Raw genomic sequence first — 15,499 nt, forward strand, 5'->3', positions numbered from 1 at the left:
CGCTTCATTTAAATGAATCACGCCCCCTAATCGCCGATTTGAATTCCGCCGCCAGAGATACACTACGCCGCCGTAACTTAGATACGCTGCGCCGGTGCCGATCTATGTGGATCTGGCCCATAGTGTTCAAGAGAACAAAGGAAGATAACCAGGTAGCAATGTCCATTGAGGATAGGCTTATCCTAGAAGTTATGGAAAGGAGTATGGAGAAAGACATGACTAATAGCTGGGTTTAAATCTCTTCCCTTTAGGCCACAAAGATGACGTTAGCCTAACAACAGAGAACTAGCATATAAACGCCTCACTTCCCTAAGACACAATCTTAAAAGGAAACCAGAGATGGGAGAACATTTGTTTTCCTTCATGGAGAAAATATTACAGAATGGTCATGCTGAGATGACCCTCAAAGACTCAGAGGAATGTTCGTACTAACCCATATTTGGGGTCTATCACCCTAAGAAGCCAGGGCAGATTAGAATGGCGTTCGATTCCAGCGCCAAGCATGGGGCATCTCTTTAATTTAATGATGTCCTGCTCTCTGGCCCTGACCTTAACAACAGACTATTAGGAATACTACTCCGTTTTCGCAAGGATTCAGCCGCATTTATGGCAGACATACAACAAACGTTCTATTGCGTTCTTGTTAAAGAAGAACACCAAAACTTTCTGAGGTTTCTCTGGTTCAGGGACAACCACCCCTCTGGAGACATCACAGAATACTGCATGAGGGTGCACATATTTGGCAACAGTCCTTCCCCTGCAGTTGCTATATATGGCCTCAGACACTCTGCTAGAGTGGGAGAGTCAGACAATTTGTGGACAAGGATTTCTATATAGACGATTGGCAATTGGAAGCGGATAAACTAACTAGTAGACTTTTAATTAGAGGCTATACGAAGTCTGCTCTAAAAAGGGCTTTTAATAGGGTTCAAATCCTTAACAGGCATGACCTGATCTTCAAAAAGAAGGTCAGACAAAATGATTCACCACGTATTATTCTACGGTTTTCTAATGAACATGATAAGATACAAAAGATCTTGTCAAAACACTTGGCCATCCTAACAGAGGAACCATCCTTATGTGGTTTGGTTACCAAATGTCCTCAGGTCACATATAGAAGGGCGGGTTCGCTTGGTGAAATGCTCACCCAGAGTGAATATAGAGGCAATCAGAGGAAAGATCCTTGAAAAATTTGGGGTACTTATCCATGTGAATCCTGTTCCTTTTGTAAAGTAATAGGCAAAAGAACGTCCCTTATCCTGCCCAACGGCGAACGCTGCCACTTGAAACATTTTGCAAACTGTAAGGTCCCATACACACGAGAGGATTTATCCGCGAATACGGTCCAGCGGACCGTTTCCGCGGATAAATCCTCTCGAGGATTTCTGCGGATTTTCATGCAATGGAGTGTACTCACCATCGCATTGAAATCTGCGCCGAAATCCTCTGGTGATGACGTGTCGCGCCGTCGCCGCGATTATGACGCGGCGACGTGCGCGACGCTGTCATATAAGGAATTCCACGCATGCGTCGAATCATTACGACGCATGCGGGGGATCCCTTCGGACGGATGGATCCGGTGAGTCTATACAGACCAGCGGATCCATCCGTTGGGATGGATTTCAGCAGATAGATTTGTTTAGCATGTCAGCAAATATTCGATCTGCTGGAATCCATCCCAGGGGAGATATATCCGCGGAAACAGATCCGCTGGAGTGTACACACCATAGGATCTATCCGCTGAAACCCATTTGCTGGGATTTTTCAGCGGATTCTATCGTGTGTATGGGGCCTAAGACACAGGGGGGCCGATTTACCAAGCCTTTACTCCATGACTCATGGAGTAAAAGCAGGAGTAGCAGCCGTTTGGTCATTTACTAAAGAAATACGCTGCTAGTGCAGTGTATTTCCCTAGTTACTAATGTGCTCCGTGCGCCCAGGAGAGGGTGCATTGTGCACCAGTACAGACCTGGCGCACGGCACATTGAAATGTAAATATCGGGGATTCGGGCGGGAGTTTATTAGGGGGGGAGGTGGGGGGATGCAGGGGAAGTGAAGTGACATGTGTTTGAATGTGTTTGGCGGGCCGAATTGAAAGGGAAAGTGTTTTTTGAAAACAGATCCCCGTACGCTTGCACAGTGCGCCTGAACCTCGGGAGGTTCATTTGCATACTGGGCATGCGCAGAGAGAAATTTTGGCGCTTCCCGTGCGCCTTGTCAGTACGCCGTGAAATCTTGGTAAATACCAAGCGGCGTACCCGTGAATGCGCTGCGTAACGCGGCGCACGGGAATCTCCGAGCTGTTTTCAGCCCTGAAGGGGAACTCCGCGCCAAATTTCAAACTTGAAATCGGCGCGGGTCCCCCTTCAGGGCTACATTAGGCTCTTAGGCTTGGTCCGGAACGTGAGGGGTTAAACCCGCACCGATTCGGCGCGGGGGTCCCTCCCCAGATCCAAACCAAGCCCTCATCCCAAGCACGCAGTCTGGCCCGGACAGGAATGGGGGTGGGGACGAGCGAGCGCCCCCCCCCCTCCTGAGCCGTACCAGACCGCATGCCCTCAACATGGGGGAGTGTGTGCTGTGGGGGAGGGGGGCACTGCCCCCCCACCCCACAGCACTCTTGTCCCCATGTCGATAGGGACAAAAGCCTCTTCCCGACAACCCTTGCCATTGGTTGTCGGGGTATGCGGGCGGGGCTAATCGGAATCTGCGAGCTCCCTTTAATAAGGGGGCCCCCAGATGCCGGCCCCCCACCCTATGTGAATGAGTATGGGGTACATCGTACCTCTACCCATTCACATGGGGGAAAGTGTAAAGTAAAATAAAACACCACACAATAAAATATTTTATTAATCAGCTCCGGAGCCCCCCCTTTCTTCTTTAGCTCTCTTACAAGGGGGGGTTTCTTCTCTCCCGATCTTCCGCCGGGACCCTGGGCTTCGGTGATTTCTGCCGGGGGAGGGCGCCATCCCTCGGTCCTCTCCGGAGCCTTCCGCCGGATGCCCCCACCTCATTTAAGCTCTTTTACATTAGGGGGGGCACCCGGACTTCGGGGTCTTCTGCCGGGGGATGGCGCCTATCCCCCGGTCTTTCCGGTGCCTTCCGCCAGGGTTCCGGTCTTCCTGGTCTTCTGCCGGGGGTGCGCCAACTCCCTGGTCTTTTCTCTGCTCCCTCTTCTGCCTGGCTCCCCCGCGGAGCCAGGGCTTTCTTCAGTCTTCTTTCTTCTCTCTTCCTTCTTCTGCCTGTCTCCTCCGGGAGCACAGGGCTTGTCTGCGCTGTCCTCTCCTTTCTCTTCCATTGGATGTTGACACAACGAGGTTCCGCGCTGACATGCCGTGTCAGCGGCGGGCATGGACTTATATAGGGTAATGCCACCATGTGACCTCAACCCATGTGACATCACATTCCCTGGGCATGATGGGAATGTGATGTCACATGGGTTGAGGTCACATGGTGGCATTGCCCTATATAAGTCCATGCCCGCTGCTCAGACGGCATTCCAGCGCCGGACCTCGTCGTGTCAACATCGAATGGAAGAGAAGGGAGAGGACAGCGGAGACAAGCCCTGTGCTCCGCGGAGGAGACAGGCAGAAGCGGAAGGCATCGCAGAAGCCCGCGGGTGTCGCCCCCCGGCGGAAAACACCGTAGGAGCCTCACTGGTGAAGGGGGTCCCAGTGAATTACGTCGCTGAAGACAGGTGGGGTGCCAGTGCCCCCCCCCCCGCAGAAACCGTCGAAGCCCAGGACCCTCACCCAAAGGCAGGAGCCTCACTGGTGAAGGGGGTCCCGGTGAATTACGTCGCTGAAGACGGGGGTGGGGTGCCAGTGCACCCCCCCCCGCAGAAACCGTCGAAGCCCAGGACCCTCCCCCAAAGGCAGGAGCCTCACTGGTGAAGGGGGGTCCCGGTGAATTACGTCGCTGAAGACGGGGGTGGGGTGCCAGTGCACCCCCCCCGCAGAAACCGTCGAAGCCCAGGACCCTCCCCCAAAGGCAGGAGCCTCACTGGTGAAGGGGGTCCCGGTGAATTACGTCGCTGAAGACGGGGGTGGGGTGCAAGTGCACCCCCCCCGCAGAAACCGTCGAAGCCCGGGACCCTCCCCCAAAGGCAGGAGCCTCACTGGTGAAGGGGGTCCCGGTGAATTACGGCGCTGAAGACGGGGGTGGGGTGCAAGTGCACCCCCCCCCGCAGAAACCGTCGAAGCCCGGGACCCTCCCCCAAAGGCAGGAGCCTCACTGGTGAAGGGGGTCCCGGTGAATTACGGCGCTGAAGACGGGGGTGGGGTGCAAGTGCACCCCCCCCCCCGCAGAAACCGTCGAAGCCCGGGACCCTCCCCCAAAGGCAGGAGCCTCACTGGTGAAGGGGGTCCCTGTGAAAGACGGCGAAGCCCGGGGCCTAATGGGGTGGTGGTGGGGGGCCCCGGCAGAAGACCCCCGGCAGACTAATAAATTAATTTATTCATGTGTGGTGTTTTATTTCTTTTCTTTTTTTTTTGGTCTGGAGTTCCCCTTCATGAACAGCGATCTGTCATTTACCCATGTCAGTCCCCCCCCCTTCAGTTAGAACACACCCATGGAACATATTTAACCCCTCCCTCGCACCTAGTGTTAACCCCTTCCCTGCCAGTGGCATTTTTAGAGTAAGCAATGCATTTTTACAGCACTGATCGCTAGAAAAATGCCAATGGTTCCAAAAAAGTGTCCGATGTGTCCGCCATAATGTCGCAGTACCGATAAAAATCGCTGATCGCCCCAATAACTTGTTAAATAAAAAATACAACAAAAATGCCATATTTTGGAGACTTTTGCCAAAACCAATCAATAAACGCTAATTGCGAGTTTTTGGGAACCAAAAAGATGTAGAATATGTATCGGCCTAAACTGAGGGATTTATTTATTTTTTTGAATATATATTTTAGGGGATATTTATTATAGCAAAAAGTCAAAATTACTCTTTTTGTTTTTTTAAATTGTCGCTCTATTTTTGGTTATAGCTCGAAAAATTCACAAAACACTAAAGTTAGCCCAATTTTTGGTGATAATGTGAAAGATGATGTCACACCGAGTAAATAGATACCTTACATGTCACGCTTTACTATTGAAAACACGCCTGGAATGGGGCCAAAATTCATTACTTAAAAAAATCCCCATAGGCGACCTTTTTTTTTTTTTTTCTCAGGTTACCAGTTTATAGCTACAGAGAAAGTCTAGTGCTAAAAGTATTACTCTCGCTCTAACGCACGCGTCACTACCTCACATGTGTGGTTTGAACGGTGTTTACATATGTGGGCGGGACTTACGCAAGTCCCGCCCACATATATAAACATCGTTCAAACCACACATGTGAGGTATTGACGCGTGCGTTAGAGCGAGAGCAAGACTTTTAGCACTAGACCTTCTTTGTAACTATAAACTGGTAACCTGAAAAAAAAAAGGTCGCCTATGGGGAATTTCAAGTACTGAATTTTGGCCCCATTCCAGGCGTGTTTGCAATAGTAAAGCGTGACATGTAAGGTATCTATTTACTCGGTGTAACATCATCTTTCACATTATCAACAAAAATTGGGCTAACTTTAGTGTTTTGTGAATTTTTAACCACTTGAGCCCGGACCATATTTCTGGTCAATGACCGGGCCAGTTTTTGTGATTCGGCACGGCGTCGCTTTAACTGACAATTGCGCAGTCGTGCGACGTGGCTCCCAAACAAAATTGGCAACCTTTTTTTTCCCACAAATAGATTATTAAATGTGCGTGTTTACTTCTGTCTTTAACACCTCCCCTTCAGGCTGGAAAGCATCAGATCAGGAAAAAAAAAAAAAAAAAAAGCTCTCATTCCATTGCAGCTTGGTTCCTACATGTGTGATGAACTGAGCATGCTCAAACACTTAGAAAAAAATTATCCTTTCTTTTTAAAAGGTGAAAAACACTTGGATGCTCATAGAGCGTGGTTTGGGTTAATTGCAGGTATGCCCAATTACAAGCTCACCCAAACTAGAGACTGCAATTTGTTCATGTGATTTCAATTGCTTCATTACTAGCACTGTTATAAAAAGCAGGGATCGATCAGTCCTCAGCTGCCCTCAGAAGGGGCAGGCTGGCAGAAATGCTGTTGCTAAACACAAATGTGGTTTGTTGCATGGGTTTTGTTTTATTTTGCCAATGGTTTTGGTTTATTTTTAAATGATGTTCACTTTGATGTATTTGTCTATGTGGCCTTATTTTATGAAAAATGTGTGAAGATGTTAAAGCTATGGTTATTTAGAATTTTGAAATGTATTTTTGTTTGCGTTTGTTTGTTTGTCTTTTTTTGCTTTCCTTGTTTTGTTGACCAATAAAAATTACTTTAAAATGTTTAAGTTTGTCTTTTGTTACTTTTTCATGCTACATATGTTGACAGCTGCAGCTGAAATTGGTTTGGGCCTAACAAATTATGTGTGATTTTTGTCTAAGCTTCTTTCCTGGTGTGTAATCATGAAATGTTTGTCATGTTTATTCTCCATGACTTTAAAGACAAAACTGGTAAGTATTTTCTTTTTACTGCAGTGGTCCTCAGCCCTCAAGTACCCCCGACAGGACATGTTTTGTGGATTTCTCTTATCAAGAATTGCTGTCCAGACTGTCTTTTAAAGCACATGTGCAAGATGAAGGAAAACCTGCAAACATGGCCTGTGTGGGGGGGGGGGGGGGGGTTGCTATTGGTGGACAGGCTTGACATGCTGATTTACAGCACTGTGCTTAAATCTAGCGCAAGGCAATCCTATTCAAATTGTGGGTGTTTGAGGGAAGCCAAGTGAGTGTTAGAACCCCTGCTTTGTGTTTTTTTATTTTTGGGTTGAGCTTTGTGTCCCTTTTCTTAAAATTGGCTTCACTTCCTGTCACACAGCTGAACAGGAAGTGAGGTTAAAACCCTACCAGTGTCATTTCTTGGGGACACAGGTCAATCTAACTAGTGTCCCCATTAAGCAAATTGCACTCCAGCACAGCTGTGTACACCCCAAATCATGGGTCTTCAAACTACGGCCCTCCAGTTGTTCAGGAACTACAATTCCCATCATGCCTAGTCATGTCTGTGAATGTCAGTGCATTACAAGGCCTCATGGGATGTGTAGTTCTACAACAGCTGGAGGGCCGTAGTTTGAGGATCCCTGCCCCAAATGATTATTTAGTTTGGGGTTTAGTAAAGGCAAAGCCACTCTGCAGTACAAACATAGTTGCTGGTTTTAACATCCAATCCTGTAGAAGCAAAGTTGTTTTGGTTTCTTTCTTCCTTGCTTTGCACTTGTAGTGCAAAGTGGATTTGCCTTTAGTAAATGGACCCCAAAGTCCAAGATCCCTAATAATTTGGGGTGTACACAGCAAAATGCTAGAGTGCAATTTACATAATGGGAAACTATTTAGATTGATCTCTGTGTCCCCAAGAAAAGATATTAGTAATGTTTTACCCTCACTTCCTGTTTGGCTATGTGACAGGAAGTGAATGAATTAGAAAGGGTGAAGACACCTCACAAATGTTGTCACTATCAGGGGTGCAGACATCCCCAAAAAAATGAGCAGATAATACTTATTTGCAAATTAATAATTTTTTAGTTAACATTGGGTGGGGTGCTCTAACACACACATTCCTACATATTAGCAACGCTGTATCCTGGCCTATTGGCATGGTTATATTTTCTTAGGGCTCTCAATAAAACTCTATGAAATTTGTGCTTAAACTAGAACCAGGGGCGGACTGACAACTCATGGGGCCCCCGGGCAATAGAAAATTATGGGGCCCCTCTGGCTTACAGATGGCCACCACGCCAGGAGGTAGTGCAGAGGCGGGCAGCTAAAATCTTGGGATATTCACATTAAAAGCATGTCATTTTCGGACATATCAGGGACAGATCTAAAAAAAAACACAGATTTTTACATACTGTCCCCGGTTTTACTGAGCCTGGCAACCCGGATGGGGCCCCCTAGTGGCATGGGGCCCTCGGGCAGTGCCCGAGTGACTCAATGGTCAGTCCGCCCCTGACAAGAACTATAATCAACAAGTTTTATTTTCTTTAATTTTGGATAGAGTGAGGGAGGGTTATAGGCCCTGTCAGTTTATTTTGTATTATCTGTGTCCAATTGGGGAGATTTGCCTTCACTTCCTGCCCCATAGCCAAACAGGAAGTGAGAGAAAAACTATGCAAATTAACCACTTCCCGCCCAGCCTATGGCCGATTTACATCCGGGAAGTGGTTACACAATCCTGACAGGACGTCCTGCAGGATTTCATGCCGCGCGCGCCTGTGGGGGCACGCAGCGCGGCGATCGGTGATGCGGGGTGTCAGTCTGACACCCTGCATCTCCGATCTCGGTAAAGAGTCTCTCACGGAGACGGAGACTCTTTACCACGTGATCAGCCGTGTCCAATCACGGCTGATCACGATGTAAACAGGAAGAGCCATCGATGGCTCTTCCTCACTCGCGTCTGACAGACGCGAGTATAGGAGAGCCGATCGGCGGCTCTCCTGACAGGGGGCGTTCGCGCTGATTGTTTATCAGCGCAGCCCCCCTCGGATCACCACACTGGACCACCAGGGATGCCCACCCTGGACCACCAGGGTGGGCAAAAAAAAAAAAAATGAAAAAAAAAAAAAAAAAAGCATTAAAAAAAAAGAAAAAAGATGCCAATCAGTGCCCACAAATGGGCACTGACTGGCAACCTGAGAAAATCAGTGCCACCCCACAGTGTCCATCAGTGCCACCCCACAGTGTCCATCAGTGCCACCCCACAGTGCCCATCCATGCACAGTGCCCACCTGTGCCACCCATAAGTATCCATCAGTGCCACCCATAAGTGCCGCCCATGAGTGCCCATCTGTGCCGCCCATGAGTGCCCATCAGTGCCGCCTATGAGTGCCCATCAGTGCCGCATACCAGCGCCGCCAATCAATGCCACCTCATCTGTGCCCGTCAGTACTACCTCATCGATGTCCATCAGTGCCATCTCATCGGTGCCCATCAGTGCCGCCATATCAGTGCCCGTAATTGAAAGAGAAAAACTTATTTACAAAAAAATTAACCTAAAAAAGTAAAAACTTATTTTTTTTTCAAAATTTGCAGTCTTTTTTTAGTTGTTGCGCAAAAAAAAATCGCAGAGGTGATCAAATACCAACAAAAGAAAGCTCTATTTGTGGGGGAAAAAGGACGCCAATTTTGTTTGGGTACAGTGTTGTATGACCGCGCAATTGCCATTCAAAGTGCAACAGTGTTGAAAGCTGAAAATTGGCTTGGGCGGGAAGGTGCGTAAGTGCCTGGTATGGAAGTGGTTAAGGGAATCCAGTGCCCCCCTCCCCCCCAGAACTAGTGTGTGGGTCCCCTGAAAATTCCTGGGCGGGTCATACAAAAACAGGGTGTGACCTTGACAGGAAGGGGTGGGTCATTTTTCTATTAGGAGGTGCAGATATGTAGTCAGGCCTAGGGCAGAACAAAACCTAAATATACTACTGCATATTAGGGCTTATTTAGACCGGATCCGATTTACAGCGTGTTTTTATATTGTGGGAGGAAACCCACGCAGGCACAGGGAGAACATGCAAACTCCATGCAGATGCTGTCACGGGCGGGATTCGAACCAACGACTCTTTTGCTGCTAGGTCAAAGTGCTATACACTACACCACTGTGCTGAACGAACATGATTGCAGCTGAAAGCATGAGATCTTTTATTTATTTTTTCAATACCATGCTTTCCAGCCTTATTGACCCCGCCTCTCTCCATAAAGAGGACCTGTCACACACTAGTCCTATTACAAGGGATGTTTACATTCCTTGTAATAGGAAGAAAAGTGATCCAAAATCAAAAAAAGTGTCAAAAAAGTGCAAGAATAAAAATATGAGGTAAAAAAAACAAACAAAAAAATAAAATAACGCCCCTGTCCCTAGAAGCTCGCACTCAGAAGCAAATATGCATGTAAGTCCCGCCCACATATGTAAACACCATTCAAACCACACATGTGAGGTATTGACGCGTGCGTTAGAGCGAGAGCAATAATTCTAGCCCTAGACCTCCTCTGTAACTCTGAACTGGTCACCTGTAAAAAAAAAAAACAAGCATCGCCTATGGATATTTTTATGTCCCGAAGTTTGGCGCCATTCCATGAGTGTGTACAATATTAAAGCGTGACAAGTTAGGTATCTATTTACTCGGTGTAACATCATCTTTAACATTATACATAAAAATTGGGCTAACTTTACTGTTTGTTTTTTTTTAAATTCATGAACCGTGTTTTTTTTTTGGGCCAAAAAAAAGGCGTTAGAAAAATTATTGCGCAAATACCATTGGAAATCAAATAAAAAATGACCGCTAACTTTATTCCCTAGTGTGTCTGCTAAAAAATTATATATAATGTTTGGGGGTCCTGATTAATTTCCCAGGAACAAAATATAATTTTTACATGAAGGAGAGAAGTGCCAGAATAGGCGCGGTATGGAAGTGGTTAAAGTGAAATAATAAAAATGAAATATTCCTTTAAATTTCATACAGGGGGGGAGGGGGGGTACACGCATGTTTCCCGTGCTTAGAACTGTCCCTGTACAAGATGTCATTTCTGAAGTGAAACAAAAAAAAGGAAGTTTAAAGTACTCATGGCTATAAAGAATACAGTCATTGCTCATTAAAAATAATAAAAAAAAAATAAAAAAAAATGGGGGTCCCTCCAAATTAAATTACCAGGCCCTTCAGGTCTGGAATGGATATTAAGGGGAACCCCGCCGTAAAACCCACCCAAAAAAATGGCGTGGGGTCCCCCCAAATATCCATACCAGACCCTTCAGGTCTGGTGTGGATTTTAAGGGGAACTCCACCCCAAATTGAAAAAAAAAATGGCGTGGAGTCCCCCTAAAAATCCACACCAGACCCTTATCCGAGCACGTTGACCTGGCCGGCCGCAGAAAAGAGGGGGGGACAGAGTGCGGCCCCCCCCCTCTCCTGAACCGCACCAGGCCAAATGCCCTCAACATGGGGAGGATGTCCCCATGTTGATGGGGACAAGGGCCTCATCCCCACAACCCTTGCCCGGTGGTTGTGGGGGTCTGCGGGCGGGGGGCTTATCAGAATCTGGAAGACCCCTTTAACAAAGGGGACCCCCAGATCCTGGCCCCCGCCCTATGTGAAATGGTAATGGGGTACATTGTACCTCTACCATTTCACCCCAAAAAAAATGTCAAAAGTGTTAAAAATGACAGTAGCCGGTTTTTGACAAATCTTTTAATAAAATCTTCTTTTCTTCTTTCCTTCGGTTTTTTTCGGTGCATCTTTCTTGGGTCTTCTCGTCCACATCTTGCCCGACGTCTTCTTCTATCTTCTCCGTCCGTCCTTCAGCCTTCTGGTGCCGCATCTTGCCCGTTGTCTTCTCCTGTCTTCTTCTCCGTCCGTCTGCCAGCCTTCTCGTCCACATCTTTTTCTTCCCCGGACCCAGCGTTTGAATTTGATTTGGCCGCCGTGTTCCCGCTCCTGGGACCCGCCCCCCTCTGACGCCACAAGTAAACTCATATGAAAGTCCGCGTGTGGCATATGTGCGTCAGAGGGGGGCGGGGTCACATGAGTGTGACACGGCGGGAATTTCTTCTCCGGGCGGCGCGCTTGAAATTGAATTCCCCTGCTGTGTGACGCTCTGTGACCCCGCCCCCCTCTGACGCACATGACCTTCTAAGGAGTTTACTTGTGGCGTCAGAGGGGGGCGGGTCCCAGGAGCGCAACACGGCGGCCAAATCAAATTCAAACGCTGGGTCCGGGGAAGAAAAAGATGTGGACGAGAAGGCTGGCGGACCGAGAAGAAGACCGGAGAAGACACAAGATGCGGACGAGGAGGCTGGCGGACGGACGGAGAAGAAGACAGGAGAAGACAACGGGCAAGATGCGGGACCAGAAGGCTGAAGGACGGACGGAGAAGATAGAAGAAGACGTCGGGCAAGATGTGGACGAGAAGACCCAAGAAAGAAGCAGCGGAAGAAACCCGAAGAAAAGAAGAAAAGACGATTTTATTAAAAGATTTGTCAAAAAACGGCTACTGTCATTTTTAACACTTTGACATTTTTTTGGGGGTGAAATGGTAGAGGTACAATGTACCCCATTACCATTTCACATAGGGGGGGGCCAGGATCTGGGGGTCCCCTTTGTTAAAGGGGTCTTCCAGATTCTGATAAGCCCCCCGCCCGCAGACCCCCACAACCACCGGGCAAGGGTTGTGGGGATGAGGCCCTTGTCCCCATCAACATGGGGACATCCTCCCCATGTTGAGGGCATGTGGCCTGGTGCGGTTCAGGAGAGGAGGGCCGCACTCTGTCCCCCCCTCTTTTCTGCGGCCGGCCAGGTCAACATGCTCAGATAAGGGTCTGGTGTGGATTTTTAGGGGGACTCCACGCCATTTTTTTTTCAATTTGGGGTGGAGTTCCCCTTAAAATCCACACCAGACCTGAAGGGCCTGGAATGGATATTTTCCGGGAACCGCACGTCTTTTTTTTTTTGGTTTTTACGGCGGGGTTCCCCTTAATATCCATTCCAGACCTGAAGGGCCTGGTCATTTATTTTGGGGGACCCCCTACACATTTTTTTGTTTGTTTTATGAATGAATCCCTTTAGAATTGTCAGAGCCGACAATTCATTATAGCCGCGTGTGAATTTTTAAATGACTTTTTTCCTTCTGAAAGTCATTTTGTGCAGGAAAGTGCGGGAAAAATGCGCTATTTCACATGCTGACATTACACCCCCCCTAGGTACGAAATTTAAAGGAATATTTCACTTTTATTGTTTCACTTTAAGAATTATTAATTTCACTGCTCCCGAAAAAACGGCCGTTTTAAAAAATAAAAAAAACATTGATACATGTCCCCTGGGGCAGGACTGAGGTCCCCAAACACTTTTTAGGACAAAACTAGCAGATTAGCCTTTAAAATTAACACTTTTGATTTCTCCCATAGACTTCTATAGGGAGTTCGGCGCGGCTTTACATATTACTTTCAATGCGCTGGCTGCTACGCTGGTTCATGCGCCTAATTAAGCCTCCACCCGGCGCACTAATTAAGGCATGAACCAGCGCAGCGCACAGAGCATAGTAAATCAGCCCCAGGGTGTTGTCTATTTGCTACAATGTCAATGTGGAGCATTCTATGTTGGAAATATGCAGCAGGAACTGGGGCAACGTGTTAGTAAACACCTGGCTAGCATGAAGATATGTAATCTATACTTACCTTTGGGCAGACATGTGGCGAAATGCCATGGCTACAGAATGCCTTTGGTTAATTTCACAGTCTTGGACCGGGTGCACATCCCCAAATGGGGTGGTGACTGGAACAAGGCATTACTCCAACCGGAAATGAGATGGATTAGATATCTTGATGCTACCAGCATCCCTGGTCTAAACGAAGTTGAGCGTTTCAGACCTTTTTTTTTGATGGTTTTAATTCTGGGAAAACTGATTAATTGGTCCATTTGGTTCTTCGATATTTCCATCTTCCAGTGGCCTTCTTATCTTGTTGGTTTGCCGCATCTTTTCCTTCCCTTTATACCCATTGTTCTTTGCCCCTTTTTTGTCTTACTTATTTGTGGGAGGCATTTTAGGGAAACAATATAGGGGGTTATTTATTTATTTATTTGTATATTTTGTATAAATATAATTTTTTCTCTTGTTTATCTGTAATGGATTATTTACTGTATACTATATGCACATGCCTTTGCACCTAATTTATATGGACCATGTTCTTTCTTCCTCTCCTCCTTTGCCCACTCTAGGATCTCCCGAATGTCCCAGCATACCTGGCAGTAAGGCTCTCCCTGGAGTCCAGGTAGGGCCTCTTGTCATGGCTGTCTGGATCATCTGGACAGCCGTATGACACTTTCTGCCAGGATGGCGTTTCGTCCTGTTCGTCCAGAGTGCCCCCTTAGTTCCCCTTTACTTCCTCCAGAGTGCCCCCTTACATTCTTCGAAGTGGCCTACCACCAAGGTGGTATAGCAGTGGCTGACAGACTATCAGGAGGTGGTATTGCACTCCTCTTCCTCCTCTCTCCACTAACTACCCCGGTCATACACTCCGCACTCCTCTCCTGTACATATTACCCACCCCCATACATTTCGCACTCTTTCCTGTACATATTACCCACTTCCATACACCTCTCCTGTACATACTAGTTACCACCATACACTCTGCATTCCCTATTTAACATTGCCACATTCTGCACTATATAAGTAATCTCAGACTCTCTTTAACACCCCCTTTAAGCCAATATTTAGCGCAATTTAAGACATGTCCACTGTTCACCACGGTCCACGACACGCTTTGCGTGCCATATTGTTCTTGATGCCTAGGGCCCACTTTCGATCTTGTACACAGGCCCGCTGATTTCAGGATACAGGGGTGGGGGGTGGTCACCCTAAAAGGAATGCGTGATTGCGCCCACGGAGATTCAGGGCTCAGGCAAGTAAAACGGGCTCGGGAGGGGGGCTGGAGAGTGCAAGGTGTTTTTCACCTTAATGCATAGGATACATCAAAGGAGTTGTAAATAAAAAATGATTTTTTTTTGCTGAAATTACTGTTTACAGGGTATAGAGACATAATAGTTAACTGATTCCTTTTAAAAACAATTAAAAATAGATCAAAATCAATCATATAATGTACCTGTAGTTTCTAGTTTCGTTTTTGCATGTTTCCTGCTTCTCTGCTGTACAGAGCCACAGAGCCAATACAGGGCAGTGATGGTTTGGAAAACGAAACTGATTGGTGCTGAGGGGTTTTAGACACACAGTAATCACACCTCCTTGATTAGTGACCACAGAGAGAAAGCTCCCAGTACTGTGGTTATCAGGAAACAGACAACCAGGAAGTGTGGAGATCAGAGAAGAATTACAGCAACTTGAGAGCAAAAACGAACAATGAGGACATGAAAACAGCACTGCATTAAGGTAAAGGAAGCTATTAAGATAAAAAAAATCCTTTAAAAAACCCTTTAAGGTGAAAAAATAGGAAGCTTTACAACCCCTTTAAGTAGTGTGTGTGTTTTGAATAGTCCTGAACACCAAGAAACAAAAATGTCACTTTTTACAGCTTTTTACAGCGACACAGATGCTAGAACACCACCTGTTGGATAAATGTGGCATGTACAACATACTGATATTCAGTATTTAATATTGACCATTTTACAATTTTTACCAGTAAAAATATAAGAATTTTAATCATTAGCCATGAGAATAGTAAATAAAAAAATATATATTCAAGACCAGCATATATTCATTATATGTGTCTGCAGCCTCATCTAGTTAGGATGAAAGGCAATATTTTCTAGTGTGTTTTCAAGTCTAAGCGGTTAATTTACTAAAAGCAAATAGACTGTGCACTTTGCAAGTGCAGTTACACTCCGCAGATACAACTTCTCCAGAGCTTAGTAAATGAGGTGAAGCTTCACTTGGGAAAGAATACCATATTATATGCAAGGAAAATAAAAAAACTTGCACATGATTGGATGATAGAAGTCAGCAG

At 46.7% G+C, this 15,499-nt stretch overlaps 1 protein-coding gene across 2 annotated transcripts in view; it reads right to left on the reverse strand.

Moving 5' to 3' along the window:
• LPCAT2 (lysophosphatidylcholine acyltransferase 2) overlaps positions 1-15,499 on the reverse strand; it is a 660,866-nt gene that overhangs the window by 143,644 nt on the left and 501,723 nt on the right. The gene's annotated exons all lie outside the window — the stretch shown is intronic.

Source organism: Rana temporaria, chromosome 11 (genome assembly GCF_905171775.1).
Source record: "Rana temporaria chromosome 11, aRanTem1.1, whole genome shotgun sequence".
In the NCBI taxonomy this organism is placed as follows: Eukaryota; Metazoa; Chordata; class Amphibia; order Anura; family Ranidae; genus Rana; species Rana temporaria.